This window comes from Micropterus dolomieu, linkage group LG04, assembly GCF_021292245.1.
Source record: "Micropterus dolomieu isolate WLL.071019.BEF.003 ecotype Adirondacks linkage group LG04, ASM2129224v1, whole genome shotgun sequence".
In the NCBI taxonomy this organism is placed as follows: domain Eukaryota; kingdom Metazoa; phylum Chordata; class Actinopteri; order Centrarchiformes; family Centrarchidae; genus Micropterus; species Micropterus dolomieu.
This window is the reverse complement of record NC_060153.1, coordinates 16,574,934-16,580,933: the sequence shown is the minus strand read 5'-3', so window position 1 is coordinate 16,580,933 and position 6,000 is coordinate 16,574,934. Positions and strand designations below refer to the sequence as shown.

Here is a 6,000-nt window from a genome sequence, read left to right as displayed (position 1 = left end):
ACACATATACACAATGAATAAAATGTAAACTCTAAATATAAAAGAACCAACCTTCTCTTGCAGTAAATCAGCTAGTTTCTGCCAAGGACATTTTGTCATGGTGAAGTAATGTCAGCCAAATCTAGTCTCGCTCAGCATGTGAGCGAAACAATATGTTGTTTGTGTATGTGTGTGTGTGTCCCTGTCATATTGTTTGTCCCAGACTGCACAGGGTTATTTCTAACCAGGACTAAAGGATTACAGTCCAATCCAAGACCCCTCAAAACACACCTCCCCCATCTTTCTCTCTCAAATACACACACACACACACACACACACACACACACACACACACACCCCTAAAATCCCAGCCAGCCTCCTCTCACCCTTCTTGCCCCGCCTCACACAGAACACCACCCTCACCCTACATTCATACCCCTCTCCTTCACTCTCTCCCTTCACTATATCTCTCTAAAGCTAACATGTGGGCTCCTTCAGAAGAAAAATAAATGGTTCAATAAATTTGCCCCGTTATCTCTTTTACTGTCACTCCCAGACGCAGGCAGCCATACATTATTTTCATTATTTTCCTCACAAACACTGCCTTGCTCCTCTCTGCAATACCACACACTTCATAGTTGAGTGAGCAGTCCCTGAATTCAACAGGATGGCTGCTGAGGTGGAGCAACAGAGGGACATCCACTCAACAATGGGCCTACGATGGCAATTTCATGCAAGGTTTACCCAATCCCTTCACTTCAATTAGTGATCATTTCCTTATGATGCGCCCTGAATTTCACGCAGAGAAGGACAATATGATACACTCTCCACCTAAGACTACTCAAGCATCACCATAAACTAAAGACTAACAAAATCTCAGTTGTAGGGCTGCAACTAATGATTATTTTCAGTATCTAGTAATCTGACAACTTTTCTTTCGATTAATTGATTAAACGTTTGGTCTATAACCTGCCCAAAAAATAGTGAAAAATGCCATTTGTAAGTTTGTTTTGTCTGTTATTCAGATACTCAGAAAAGCTATTCAATTTATTCTCATAGAAGATGTAGAAAACCAGGAGGTATTTACCTTTAAGAAGCTGGAACTAATAAATTGCATTGTTTTGTGTAAAATAAATAAATTAAAAAGTCTTAAATGATACATTTTTTCAACAGATCTGTCAATAAATTGACTAATTCTCTCAGCTCTAGTTAATTGTATCTTTTATTTATTTAACGACATTTTGTAATGGCCTTACTGGGTTGTAATAATAAAGAAAAATAATGGAGATGCTTCTTTTTGCACCTAGTTACTGCATTACTAATACTACATGGACATATGAGTGAGGAGAGGATTTTGGGTAATGCAGTACTTACATTTTGGTAAGTATTTAGCTTGTGCATGTAGGAACATTCACCAGATTGTGAATTTGAGTGAACTTTTATCTCAATATTTTTCATTTTCTAACAACTCTGTTATTGTGTCTGCTCCACAAGGCTTGTTTTGCAAACAGCAAAGGGAGCGTGATGCAAATCCCCAGATTAAAATAGACACACATACACACTCATAAATCCTGGTGCAGACATAATACCACAAAACATTCACAGCCAATGAGCTTTCATATTGAGGGCTTCTCAGCAGCCTGGTGTCAGTGCGGAGGAGGAGAAAAACAGCAGGAGGAGGGAGGGGAGCAGGGAGTAAAGAGGGTTGGTTTGGGCTGTGGGGAGGGGGTGCAGATTGGACACAATACAAGGCTTTTTGTCTTCTGCCTCATTTTCATAAAGCTGAATATTAAGGAACTGGAGGGTAGGCAGTTTGTAAGGGTCAGTGTTGTTTTCAAGTTTGCCCCGAGACCATGGAATATGAAGTAGGGCAAACATAAAAATATACCAAAGGCTACAGTGAGAAGTATACTCAACACAAAATGTGATTATATCTAGCCATCAAGGTGACAACCATCATCAGGCCTTATAAAAAGTAAGCAGACATCAAATTTTCTGACCATAATGCTAATCTGGGAAAGATTGTCCAAGCATCTCTCACTTACTCGTGCTGCTGTTCATTGCTTTCCATGATCTCAACTGTCCCTATTCAGTCACATAGGAGACTGAAAAGAATCAAAAAGTCTTCTGCTGTACTTAATCGTCTGGTTACAGAATATTACACCTGCTGATCAAATTCCTCAAAAAAGAGAAAGGCTTGGCAGGAGGTCATTTAAGACTTTGATCAACTTCACCATTGACTCTCAGCCCTGGCTGATCTCCAGCACTTTCAGTGACCTTTGACATTTGACCCAAACTGGTATGGGTCACTGTCTTTGAGCTGCTGATGAGGTATTATCTAGAACAGTAAACACAAGCTAAATGAAGGAAGGAAGCGAGGAGAGTGAACAAAGACAGACCAGAGTTAATTAAGAGAGACAGTGAGTAACTCAATCCTATCTTGGTCTACTAACAGCAAAGTGGCCACTCTCAAATCCTCTTACGCCTACGTTACACACACTGAACCTGTCACGTACTGAAGAGCTGATGTAGTGAATGTTGGCATGTGATAATCATGCAGTGTATGTAAGTGAAAATGCTGCAGGACAATCACTCAACAGTGGGACATTTTACAAATTCCTTGTAATTCTGTAAATAAATCATAACTTATTTTAACATTTTCTCCTCTATATATATCTATACAGTGTAATATCTCAAACATGAGTATGTGCTTCCAAGAAATCTATTTTGGGAAACAAAGGAAGGAGCAATAAAAGTATGAACTCGTGCCAAATTATGCTGCATAAGCAGAAAATGGAGAAAAAAACACTTTGATAACAACATTATCAACATTTCAGACATGATGCACCCTGGGAGCTCTGAAGGAAACAGCCCACACTGTACCATTTAATTACAAAATGTTGGCTTTGTATTGGTATGAAGACCTTTGCTGTGAGTCAGTCACTCTCCAGTCATCCTATCACTCCTCATTGTCTTCTATGCAATAAAGCAGAAATGCTGTGAAACAAACTGTGAAACAAACTGACATGTCAGGAACCTGAAGTCTTATCCACAATAAAGTTTTTTTTGTTTTGTTTTGGGGTTTTTTTAAAGAAAACAATACAACCACACAGGCTTGTGTAGGAAACAGGCATGAAGAACAGTAACATGTGTGACCTGTCTCATGGGGATGCTGTGACATGCAGGATATCAGCAGGTGGGGCTTGTTTAACCACTTCATCATGTAAAAGTTGTGAGAAAAGAATAATTAAAGTTGTCCAGTACCTCAAATAACAGCAAAGGTGTGTTGGTGAACAAGGACAAGAAGCAGTAAACACACTGCATAAACATGAGATATGGCTGCTGCTTGCGGCGTCAGTAACTACTTCTGTAGTCACATCCTCCAGGCTGAGGCGGTATAGCAGGTATGACCATGGTTAATCAGCATGGCAACACACGTGACGGGACTGAATGCGAGTGCAATAATGTGTAACCTAAGGAACAGGAGTTCCAATAGCCCTTGAGTTACTGTCCGGCCATAATGATAGAGGGCCAGAGGACAAAGGAGTGTGTGTGTATGACTGGGAAGAATTGTTTGTTTCATATTAACAAGCACCAGATAAGAATGGAAACTCACCTTGAGTGCTTATACTTTCTGTACTATTGTGTATATATACATAATATATTGAACATACATGTGTCATTATATAGAAAACATCCCCATATTATTACTGTGAACTACTAAATTGCATGTCTGGATAAACACAGTCAATAAAAGTATGATTTTGTACAGCTGTGGTATATGCTGTTATTTTGGGTATTAAGCCCCAAAATATGTTACTATATTATTAAGTCTCTGTATCTTATTATTGCTTCTTCTAGTTAAATAACTGGTATGGCAAAATCCAGTCAGCATACAGCCTGTCCAGCAGTATAATTACTTACAATCCCCCGCAGAGTCAGGCAGTGTGCACCTCTGAGTCGCTGCTATTATAAGGACTGCAGTAAAAAAAAAACAGCCTCTACCTGCTCAGTCTGCTGACCCATAGACAAAACAAGCTATTAAATCATCCAGACATTAAGTCTCTTTTAGATACTTTCCATATTGACCTTTTTCGCTTTTACTTTTGATTTGTTCCCGTACAATTGCAAACCTCTAATCTAAAGGGTTTCAACTACAGTATGAGGTGATAGTGTATTGCATTACAAATACAATCAGTTATATTGCATGAAGGCGGACTAGCCCAGACAGAATAATTACCAGTAGCTGACATTATATCAGCCTATATTATGAGCTGGCAGGTCTCACTCTCCTAATGGCTTTCCTGTTTTTTCCTTAGTCATAAATGTTCCCAGGCTGGACTGCAGGCTATTGGTGTTAAAAACTCAGGAACACTTTAAAAATTTAAAGTGTGTCCAGATAAGACTCAAATTCTGTGTGCAAATAAAGTAGGTATTTGTGACTCTAATTAACCATGTAATTACTAAAAATTGTGCATGTATGTTCTCCATACAGAATTAAAATCACAGATCAGCACAAGTACAATAAAGTAAATATACATTCACCAAATGTAATAAATCCTCTCCAAATGGGACTTTTCTTGGTTTGGGCAGGAAAGGTAAACTGTGGCAGGCAATTAGGAGCATGCTAGTAAACGAATTAATTGATTGAAAAGCTATGGGCTCCTGATTTTAAGTCACCTTAGTCAGAGGAGTAAACACACACACACACACACACACAGTCTTCATTAACAATAGATCGTTTTCACAGCAGACATTTTGGCTTGTCACAGCAAGTAATTGATATGATAAATTATAATCTATTTAATTTAGCCAATTCCAGGGTCCTGGTATTGTGCATGCTGGCTCATTGCCATGGCTTCCAGGGACACTGAATGGAACTGAGCCATCGTTAACAAAATTGGTTTCACCTGTGCTTTTTCTGCAATTACAAGTCAAAATATCTTCTGCGAAAAAAAGGGTCTATAAAAAAACTACTCCACACACATGGTACACCCACACAGATGTTTTCACTTTTGCTTGATTAGAACCTCTAGTGAGGACAATAGGATCCTGTTTGGACAAGTCACTCTCCAGTTAATGTGGCTCACGTAAAGGTGCAACACATGTAAAGGTGCATACAGACATACAGTTTATACTATTATACACAATTATATATGTAAAGTCCTGTTTAAATAAGGTCTTCAAATGCGACCTCTTCTCCAGGTTTTCAATTACTGTGGGTATGCAGATGTCAACATTGTAGCAGCATAGATTGTAGACATTCATACACACAAGTACACGCACACAAATAAACAAAACCCTCACACACATTTACTGTGCTTCCCGGTGCTTCCTGAACACAAAGCCCTAGTGTTCCCTTGATATCGAGCAATTAGCAGTTCTAATAAAAAGTCAGCCTCGTTAGTGTGCGAGAAGCTCGTTAGTCTCTCTGCTAATTACGCTGAAACACCAGGGAGGACAGGCGAGACCAGGGGCAGCTCATTTACTGGCCATCACTCACACACACTTAAACACACTCCGACATAGCATGTACAATGGAAAGGCACTCAGACACACTCACCTTCTCATATTAATCAGGCTTTTCAGGCCGTGCCCTTCACACCAAGGGATTTTTCCTGTGTGATATCTTTCTTGTCTGTCTCTTTCTCACTCACACAGATAGACACACACACATAGACACACATTATCTGACACAGCCGAAAGAGTACTTTATCACAGCTACAGGGCACTTTAAGCTGGGAAATGCTCTGTGGTTTTTGTGCTTATCATGAGCCCTGGTGGTGGGGCACAGAATTGGTCTCATTTAGGAGACCAGTTCAGGTTGAGTAGAGGCGACAGCTTGTCAGCTAGTGGCAACTCTGAATGGGAGCAGGGCAGTGATGGAGAGGTAAAAAGTCAAACACACAGACTGACAGATGACATCACCCAGAAGACCACAGTCGACTGACTTTATCTCTCACACCCGTTATAGTGAAATCTGTTTTTAGATTAAAATGTCTCAACAACTGTGTGTTACAG

At 39.7% G+C, this 6,000-nt stretch overlaps 1 protein-coding gene across 5 annotated transcripts in view; it reads right to left on the bottom strand.

Annotated features, from left to right (window-relative positions):
• rhbdl3 (rhomboid, veinlet-like 3 (Drosophila)) overlaps positions 1 to 6,000 on the bottom strand; it is a 67,644-nt gene that overhangs the window by 39,369 nt on the left and 22,275 nt on the right. Inside the window, exon 1 of one of the 5 annotated variants that reach the window (XM_046048352.1) lies at positions 4,525 to 4,569. The exons of the other annotated variants lie outside the window; for them this stretch is intronic. The gene's annotated coding sequence lies outside the window, so the exon portion shown is untranslated. Of the gene's footprint in view, positions 1 to 4,524; positions 4,570 to 6,000 lie in introns of those variants that run through there. 5 annotated transcript variants of the gene reach the window in all.